The sequence below is a fragment of the Crinia signifera genome, unplaced genomic scaffold, assembly GCF_055691185.1.
Source record: "Crinia signifera unplaced genomic scaffold, ASM5569118v1 HAP2_SCAFFOLD_265, whole genome shotgun sequence".
Classification (NCBI taxonomy): domain Eukaryota; kingdom Metazoa; phylum Chordata; class Amphibia; order Anura; family Myobatrachidae; genus Crinia; species Crinia signifera.
In genome coordinates this window covers 130,001-140,000 of record NW_028142158.1, presented here as the reverse complement: position 1 = coordinate 140,000, position 10,000 = coordinate 130,001, and positions in this window count along the sequence as shown.

Sequence of the window (10,000 nt, the reverse complement as noted above, 5' to 3'; positions counted from 1 at the left end):
GGGGACCGGCGCCCCCCGCTGGTCGACCGGGGAATTGCATCCGAAAGGTGAAAAAAAGCACTTTGAAAATACTTTGAAATTCCTCACCCACTCGAGCCCAGGATTCATGCCCAGGGCTGTGGAAGTGTCCCTGGGCACGTTCGAAGGTCTTCCCCCCGGGGAAAAAAAGTTCCAGATTTCCAGCCCACGCTACCCAGGGAAGGTAGCCCGGGCCCGGGGGAGGTCACCCCCGGGTCCGGGGCACTGCGTCCCCCGCAGGACAACCGGGGAATAGCGTCCAAAAGGTGAAAAAACACTTTGAAAATAGCTTCAATCGTTCTCCCACTCTTCCCCGGGATTCATGCCCAGGGCTGTGGAAGTGTCCCTGGGTAAGTTCGAGCGTCTTCCCCCCGGGAAAAAAAAACTTCCATATTTCCACCCCACGATGCCCGGGGAAGGTAGCCCGGGCCCGGGGGAGTCCATCCCCGGGTCCGGGGAACTGCGCCTCCCACTGGTCGCCCGGGGAATTGCGTCCAAAAGGTGAAAAAAATACTTTGAAAATACTTTGAAATTGTTCGCCCACTCTTCCCCGGGATTCATGCCCAGGGCTGTGGAAGTGTCCCTGGGCACGTCCGAGCGTCTTCCCCCCCGGGAAAAACAAGTTCCAGATTTTCACCCCACGCTGCCCGGGGGAGGTAGCCCGGGCCTGGGGGAGGTCACCCCCGGGTCCGGGGGACTGCGCCTCGTGCTGGACACCCGGAGAAATGCATCCAAAAGGTGAAAAAAACACTGAAAACAGTTTGAAATGGTTCACCCACTCTTCCCCGGGATTCATGCCCGGGGCTGTGGAAGTGTCCCTGGGCACGTCCGAGCGTCTTCCCCCCGGGAAAAAAAAAACTTCCATATTTCCACCCCACGCTACCCAGGGAAGGTAGCCCGGGCTCGGGGGAGGTCACCCCCGGGTCCGGGGGACTGCGCCCCGTGCTGGACACCCGGAGAAATGCATCCAAAAGGAGAAAAGAACACTGAAAACAGTTTGAAATGGTTCACCCACTCTTCCCCGGGATTCATGCCCAGGGCTGTGGAAGTGTCCCTGGGCACGTCCGAGCGTCTTCCCCCCGGAAAAAAAAAAGTTCCATATTTCCACCCCACGATGCCCGGGGAAGGTAGCCCGGGCCCGGGGGAGTCCATCCCCGGGTCCGGGGAACTGCGCCCCCCGCTGGTCGCCCGGGGAATTGCGTCCAAAAGGTGCAAAAAATACTTTGAAAATAGTTTGAAATCGTTCGCCCACTCTTCCCCGGGATTCATGCCCGGGTCTGTGGAAGTGTCCCTGGGCACGTCCGAGCGTCTTCCCCCCCTGAAAAAAAAAGTTCCATATTTCCACCCCACGATGCCTGGGGAAGGTAGCCCGGGCCCGCGGGAGGTCACCCACGGGTCCGGGGCAATGCGCCCCCCGCAGGACAACCGGGGAAATGCATGCAAAAGGTGAAAAAAACACTTTGAAAATAGTTTCAATCGTTCTCCCACTCTTCCCCGGGATTCATGCCCGGGGCTGTGGAAGTGTCCCTGGGCACGTCCGAGCGTCTTCCCCCCGGGAAAAAAAACTTCCATATTTCCACCCCACGATGCCCGGGGAAGGTAGCCCAGGCCCGGGGGAGGCCACCCCCGGGTCCGGGGAACTGCGCCCCCCGCTGGTCGCCCGGGGAATTGCGTCCAAAAGGTGAAAAAAATACTTTGAAAATACTTTGAAATTCCTTACCCACTCGAGCCCGGGATTCATGCCCAGGGCTGTGGAAGTGTCCCTGGGCACGTCCGAGCGTCTTCCCCCCCCGGGAAAAACAAGTTCCAGATTTTCACCCCACGCTGCCCGGGGGAGGTAGCCCGGGCCTGGGGGAGGTCACCCCCGGGTCCGGGGGACTGCGCCCCGTGCTGGACACCCGGAGAAATGCATCCAAAAGGAGAAAAAAACACTGAAAACAGTTTGAAATGGTTCACCCACTCTTCCCCGGGATTCATGCCCAGGGCTGTGGAAGTGTCCCTGGGCACGTCCGAGCGTCTTCCCCCCGGAAAAAAAAAAGTTCCATATTTCCACCCCACGATGCCCGGGGAAGGTAGCCCGGGCCCGGGGGAGTCCATCCCCGGGTCCGGGGAACTGCGCCCCCCGCTGGTCGCCCGGGGAATTGCGTCCAAAAGGTGCAAAAAATACTTTGAAAATAGTTTGAAATCGTTCGCCCACTCTTCCCCGGGATTCATGCCCGGGTCTGTGGAAGTGTCCCTGGGCACGTCCGAGCGTCTTCCCCCCCTGAAAAAAAAAGTTCCATATTTCCACCCCACGATGCCTGGGGAAGGTAGCCCGGGCCCGCGGGAGGTCACCCACGGGTCCGGGGCAATGCGCCCCCCGCAGGACAACCGGGGAAATGCATGCAAAAGGTGAAAAAAACACTTTGAAAATAGTTTCAATCGTTCTCCCACTCTTCCCCGGGATTCATGCCCGGGGCTGTGGAAGTGTCCCTGGGCACGTCCGAGCGTCTTCCCCCCGGGAAAAAAAACTTCCATATTTCCACCCCACGATGCCCGGGGAAGGTAGCCCAGGCCCGGGGGAGGCCACCCCCGGGTCCGGGGAACTGCGCCCCCCGCTGGTCGCCCGGGGAATTGCGTCCAAAAGGTGAAAAAAATACTTTGAAAATACTTTGAAATTCCTTACCCACTCGAGCCCGGGATTCATGCCCAGGGCTGTGGAAGTGTCCCTGGGCACGTCCGAGCGTCTTCCCCCCCCGGGAAAAACAAGTTCCAGATTTTCACCCCACGCTGCCCGGGGGAGGTAGCCCGGGCCTGGGGGAGGTCACCCCCGGGTCCGGGGGACTGCGCCCCGTGCTGGACACCCGGAGAAATGCATCCAAAAGGAGAAAAAAACACTGAAAACAGTTTGAAATGGTTCACCCACTCTTCCCCGGGATTCATGCCCAGGGCTGTGGAAGTGTCCCTGGGCACGTCCGAGCGTCTTCCCCCCGGGAAAAAAAACTTCCATATTTCCACCCCACGATGCCCGGGGAAGGTAGCCCAGGCCCGGGGGAGGCCACCCCCGGGTCCGGGGAACTGCGCCCCCCGCTGGTCGCCCGGGGAATTGCGTCCAAAAGGTGAAAAAAATACTTTGAAAATACTTTGAAATTCCTTACCCACTCGAGCCCGGGATTCATGCCCAGGGCTGTGGAAGTGTCCCTGGGCACGTCCGAGCGTCTTCCCCCCCCGGGAAAAACAAGTTCCAGATTTTCACCCCACGCTGCCCGGGGGAGGTAGCCCGGGCCTGGGGGAGGTCACCCCCGGGTCCGGGGGACTGCGCCCCGTGCTGGACACCCGGAGAAATGCATCCAAAAGGAGAAAAAAACACTGAAAACAGTTTGAAATGGTTCACCCACTCTTCCCCGGGATTCATGCCCAGGGCTGTGGAAGTGTCCCTGGGCACGTCCGAGCGTCTTCCCCCCGGAAAAAAAAAAGTTCCATATTTCCACCCCACGATGCCCGGGGAAGGTAGCCCGGGCCCGGGGGAGTCCATCCCCGGGTCCGGGGAACTGCGCCCCCCGCTGGTCGCCCGGGGAATTGCGTCCAAAAGGTGCAAAAAATACTTTGAAAATAGTTTGAAATCGTTCGCCCACTCTTCCCCGGGATTCATGCCCGGGTCTGTGGAAGTGTCCCTGGGCACGTCCGAGCGTCTTCCCCCCCTGAAAAAAAAAGTTCCATATTTCCACCCCACGATGCCTGGGGAAGGTAGCCCGGGCCCGCGGGAGGTCACCCACGGGTCCGGGGCAATGCGCCCCCCGCAGGACAACCGGGGAAATGCATGCAAAAGGTGAAAAAAACACTTTGAAAATAGTTTCAATCGTTCTCCCACTCTTCCCCGGGATTCATGCCCGGGGCTGTGGAAGTGTCCCTGGGCACGTCCGAGCGTCTTCCCCCCGGGAAAAAAAACTTCCATATTTCCACCCCACGATGCCCGGGGAAGGTAGCCCAGGCCCGGGGGAGGCCACCCCCGGGTCCGGGGAACTGCGCCCCCCGCTGGTCGCCCGGGGAATTGCGTCCAAAAGGTGAAAAAAATACTTTGAAAATACTTTGAAATTCCTTACCCACTCGAGCCCGGGATTCATGCCCAGGGCTGTGGAAGTGTCCCTGGGCACGTCCGAGCGTCTTCCCCCCCCGGGAAAAACAAGTTCCAGATTTTCACCCCACGCTGCCCGGGGGAGGTAGCCCGGGCCTGGGGGAGGTCACCCCCGGGTCCGGGGGACTGCGCCCCGTGCTGGACACCCGGAGAAATGCATCCAAAAGGAGAAAAAAACACTGAAAACAGTTTGAAATGGTTCACCCACTCTTCCCCGGGATTCATGCCCAGGGCTGTGGAAGTGTCCCTGGGCACGTCCGAGCGTCTTCCCCCCGGAAAAAAAAAAGTTCCATATTTCCACCCCACGATGCCCGGGGAAGGTAGCCCGGGCCCGGGGGAGTCCATCCCCGGGTCCGGGGAACTGCGCCCCCCGCTGGTCGCCCGGGGAATTGCGTCCAAAAGGTGCAAAAAATACTTTGAAAATAGTTTGAAATCGTTCGCCCACTCTTCCCCGGGATTCATGCCCGGGTCTGTGGAAGTGTCCCTGGGCACGTCCGAGCGTCTTCCCCCCCTGAAAAAAAAAGTTCCATATTTCCACCCCACGATGCCTGGGGAAGGTAGCCCGGGCCCGCGGGAGGTCACCCACGGGTCCGGGGCAATGCGCCCCCCGCAGGACAACCGGGGAAATGCATGCAAAAGGTGAAAAAAACACTTTGAAAATAGTTTCAATCGTTCTCCCACTCTTCCCCGGGATTCATGCCCGGGGCTGTGGAAGTGTCCCTGGGCACGTCCGAGCGTCTTCCCCCCGGGAAAAAAAACTTCCATATTTCCACCCCACGATGCCCGGGGAAGGTAGCCCAGGCCCGGGGGAGGCCACCCCCGGGTCCGGGGAACTGCGCCCCCCGCTGGTCGCCCGGGGAATTGCGTCCAAAAGGTGAAAAAAATACTTTGAAAATACTTTGAAATTCCTTACCCACTCGAGCCCGGGATTCATGCCCAGGGCTGTGGAAGTGTCCCTGGGCACGTCCGAGCGTCTTCCCCCCCCGGGAAAAACAAGTTCCAGATTTTCACCCCACGCTGCCCGGGGGAGGTAGCCCGGGCCTGGGGGAGGTCACCCCCGGGTCCGGGGGACTGCGCCCCGTGCTGGACACCCGGAGAAATGCATCCAAAAGGAGAAAAAAACACTGAAAACAGTTTGAAATGGTTCACCCACTCTTCCCCGGGATTCATGCCCAGGGCTGTGGAAGTGTCCCTGGGCACGTCCGAGCGTCTTCCCCCCGGAAAAAAAAAAGTTCCATATTTCCACCCCACGATGCCCGGGGAAGGTAGCCCGGGCCCGGGGGAGTCCATCCCCGGGTCCGGGGAACTGCGCCCCCCGCTGGTCGCCCGGGGAATTGCGTCCAAAAGGTGCAAAAAATACTTTGACAATACTTTGAAATTCCTCACCCACTCGAGCCCGGGATTCATGCCCAGGGCTGTGGAAGTGTCCCTGGGCACGTCCGAGCGTCTTCCCCCCCCGGGAAAAACAAGTTCCAGATTTTCACCCCACGCTGCCCGGGGGAGGTAGCCCGGGCCTGGGGGAGGTCACCCCCGGGTCCGGGGGACTGCGCCCCGTGCTGGACACCCGGAGAAATGCATCCAAAAGGTGAAAAAAACACTGAAAACAGTTTGAAATGGTTCACCCACTCTTCCCCGGGAATCATGCCCAGGGCTGTGGAAGTGTCCCTGGGCACGTCCGAGCGTCTTCCCCCCGGAAAAAAAAAACTTCCATATTTCCACCCCACGATGCCCGGGGAAGGTAGCCCGGGCCCGGGGGAGGCCACTCCCGGGTCCGGGGACATGTGCCCCCCGCTGGCCGACCCGAGAATTGCACAGAAAGGGTGAAAAAAGCACTTAGAAAATATCTTGAAACCGTTCACCCACTCTTCCCCGGGATTCATGCCCAGGGCTGTGGAAGTGTCCCTGGGCAGGCTGAAGCTTCTGCCCCCCGGAAAAAAAAAACTTCCATATTTCCACCCCCCGCTACCCAGGGAAGGTAGCCCAGGCCCGGGGAAGGTCACCCCCGGGTCCGGGGCACTGCGCCCCCCGCAGGACACCCGGAGAATTGCATCCAAAAGGTGAAAAAAGCACTTAGAAAATACTTCAAAATTCCTCACCCACTCAAGCCCGGGATTCATGCCCAGGGCTGTGGAAGTGTCCCCGGGCAAGCCGAAGCTTCTGCCCCCCTGAAAAAAAAAACTTCCATATTTCCACCCCACGCTACCCAGGGAAGGTAGCCCGGGCCTGGGGGAGGTCACCCCTGGGTCCGGGGCACCGCTGGCCACCCGGAGAAATGGAGTCAAGCCGTGAGAAAAAAAGCACTTTGAATTGAGAAATGGAGTCAAGCCGTAAAAATGCACTTTGAAAATACTTTGATTCCTCTCACCCACTCTTCCCCAGGATTCATGCCCAGGGCTGTGGAAGTGTCCCCGGGCATGAAGAAGCGTCTTTTCCCCCTGAAAAAAAAAACTTCCATATTTCCACCCCACGCTACCCAGGGAAGGTAGCCCGGGCCAGGGGGACGTCGTCCCGGGGTCCGGGGACATGTGCCCCCCGCTGGCCGACCCGAGAATTGCACAGAAAGGGTGAAAAAAGCACTTTGAAAATACTTTGATTCCTCACCCACTCTTCCCCGGGATTCATGCCCGGGCCTATGGAAGTGTCCCCGGGCATGAAGAAGCGTCTTTTCCCCCTGAAAAAAAAAACTTCCATATTTCCACCCCACGCTGCCCGGGGGAGGTAGCCCAGGCCCGGGGGAGGTCACCCCCGGGTCCGGGGCACTGCGTCCCCCGCAGGACAACCGGGGAATTGCGTCCAAAAGGTGAAAAAAATACTTTGAAAATAGTTTGAAATCGTTCGCCCACTCTTCCCCGGGATTCATGCCCAGGGCTGTGGAAGTGTCCCTGGGCACGTCCGAGCGTCTTCCCCCCCCGGGAAAAACAAGTTCCAGATTTTCACCCCACGCTGCCCGGGGGAGGTAGCCCGGGCCTGGTTGAGGTCACCCCCGGGTCCGGGGGACTGCGCCCCGTGCTGGACACCCGGAGAAATGCATCCAAAAGGTGAAAAAAAACACTGAAAACAGTTTGAAACTGTTCACCCACTCTTCCCCGGGATTCATGCCCAGGGCTGTGGAAGTGTCCCCGGGCAAGATGAAGCTTATGCCCCCCTGAAAAAAAAAACTTCCATATTTCCACCCCCCGCTACCCAGGGAAGGTAGCCCGGGCCCGGGGGAGGTCACCCCCGGGTCCGGGGCACTGCGCCCCCCGCAGGACACCCGGAGAATTGCATCCAAAAGGTGAAAAAAGCACTTAGAAAATATCTTGAAATCGTTCACCCACTCTTCCCCGGGATTCATGCCCAGGGCTGTGGAAGTGTCCCTGGGCAGGCTGAAGCTTCTGCCCCCCCGGGAAAAAAAAACTTCCATATTTCCACCCCACGCTACCCAGGGAAGGTAGCCCAGGCCCGGGGGAGGTCACCCCCGGGTCCGGGGCACTGCGCCACCCGCAGGACACCCGGGGAATTGCATCCAAAAGGTGAAAAAAGCACTTAGAAAATATCTTGAAATCGTTCACCCACTCTTCCCCGGGATTCATGCCCAGGGCTGTGGAAGTGTCCCTGGGCACGTTCGAGCGTCCTCCCCCCTGAAAAAAAAACTTCCATATTTCCACCCCCCGCTACCCAGGGAAGGTAGCCCAGGCCCGGGGGAGGTCACCCCCGGGTCCGGGGCACTGCGCCACCCGCAGGACACCCGGGGAATTGCATCCAAAAGGTGAAAAAAGCACTTAGAAAATATCTTGAAATCGTTCACCCACTCTTCCCCGGGATTCATGCCCAGGGCTGTGGAAGTGTCCCTGGGCACGTTCGAGCGTCCTCCCCCCTGAAAAAAAAACTTCCATATTTCCACCCCCCGCTACCCAGGGAAGGTAGCCCAGGCCCGGGGGAGGTCATCCCCGGGTCTGGGGACCGGCGTCCCCCGCAGGACAACCGGGGAATTGCGTCCAAAAGGTGAAAAAAATACTTTGAAAATACTTTGAAATTCCTCACCCACTCGATCCCGGGATTCATGCCCTGGCCTATGGAAGTGTCCCCGGGCATGACAAAGCGTCTTCCCCCCCTGAAATAAAAACTTCCACAAAACCACCCCGCGCTGGCCAGGGAAGGTAGCCCGGGCCAGGGGGACGTCGTCCAGGGGTCCGGGGACATGTGCCCCCCGCTGGCCGACCTGAGAATTGCACAGAAAGGGTGAAAAAAGCACTTTGAATATACTTTGATTCCTCACCCACTCTTCCCCGGGATTCATGCCCGGGCCTATGGAAGTGTCCCCGGGCATGAAGAAGCGTCTTCCCCCCTGAAAAAAAAAGTTCCATATTTCCACCCCACGCTACCCAGGGAAGGTAGCCCGGGCCCGGGGGAGGTCACCCCCGGGTCCGGGGAACTGCGCCACCCGCAGGACACCCGGGGAAATGCGTCCAAAAGGTGATAAAAATACTTTGAAAATAGTTTGAAATCGTTCACCCACTCTTCCCCGGGATTCATGCCCAGGGCTGTGGAAGTGTCCCCGGGCAAGCTGAAGCTTCTTCCCCCCTGAAAAAAAAAAGTTCCATATTTCCTCCCCACGATGCCCGGGGAAGGTAGCCCAGGCCCGGGGGAGGTCACCCCCGGGTCCGGGGCACTGCGCCCCCCGCTGGTCGCCCGGGGAAATGCATCCAAACTGTGAAAAAATACTTTGAAAATAGTTTGAAACAGCTCGCCCACTCTTCCCCGGGATTCATGCCCAGGGCTGTGGAAGTGTCCCTGGGCACGTCCGAGCGTCTTCCCCCCGGGAAAAACAAGTTCCAGATTTTCACCCCCACGCTGCCCGGGGGAGGTAGCCCGGGCCTGGGTGAGGTCACCCCCGGGTCCGGGGGACTGCGCCCCGTGCTGGACACCCGGAGAAATGCATCTAATCGGTGAAAAAAACACTGAAAACAGTTTGAAATTGTTCACCCACTCTTCCCCGGGATTCATGCCCAGGGCTGTGGAAGTGTCCCCGGGCAAGCTGAAGCGTCTTCCCCCCTGAAAAATAAACTTCCACAAAACCACCCCGCGCTGCCCGGGGAAGGTAGCCCGGGCCAGGGGGACGTCGTCCCGGGGTCCGGGGACATGTGCCCCCCGCTGGCCGACCCGAGAATTGCACAGAAAGGGTGAAAAAAGCACTTTGAAAATACATGGAAGTATCTCACCCACTCTTCCCCGGGATTCATGCCCGGGCCTATGGAAGTGTCCCTGGGCATGACAAAGCGTCTTCCCCCCTGAAAAAAAAAACTTCCACAAAACCACCCCGCGCTGCCCGGGGAAGGTAGCCCGGGCCAGGGGGACGTCGTCCCGGGGTCCGGGGACATGCGCCCCCCGCTGGCCGTCCCGGGAATTGCACAGAAAGGGTGAAAAAAGCACTTTGAAAATACATGGAAGTATCTCACCCACTCGAGCCCGGGATTCATGCCCGGGCCTATGGAAGTGTCCCTGGGCATGACAAAGCGTCTTCCCCCCTGAAAAAAAAACTTCCACAAAACCACCCCGCGCTGCCCGGGGAAGGTAGCCCGGGCCAGGGGGACGTCGTCCCGGGGTCCGGGGACATGCGCCCCCCGCTGGCCGTCCCGGGAATTGCACAGAAAGGGTGAAAAAAGCACTTTGAAAATACATGGAAGTATCTCACCCACTCGAGCCCGGGATTCATGCCCGGGCCTATGGAAGTGTCCCTGGGCATGACAAAGCGTCTCCCCCCCTGAAATAAAAACTTCCACAAAACCACCCCGCGCTGCCCGGGGAAGGTAGCCCGGGCCAGGGGGACGTCGTCCCGGGGTCCGGGGACATGCGCCCCCCGCTGGCCGTCCCGGGAATTGCACAGAA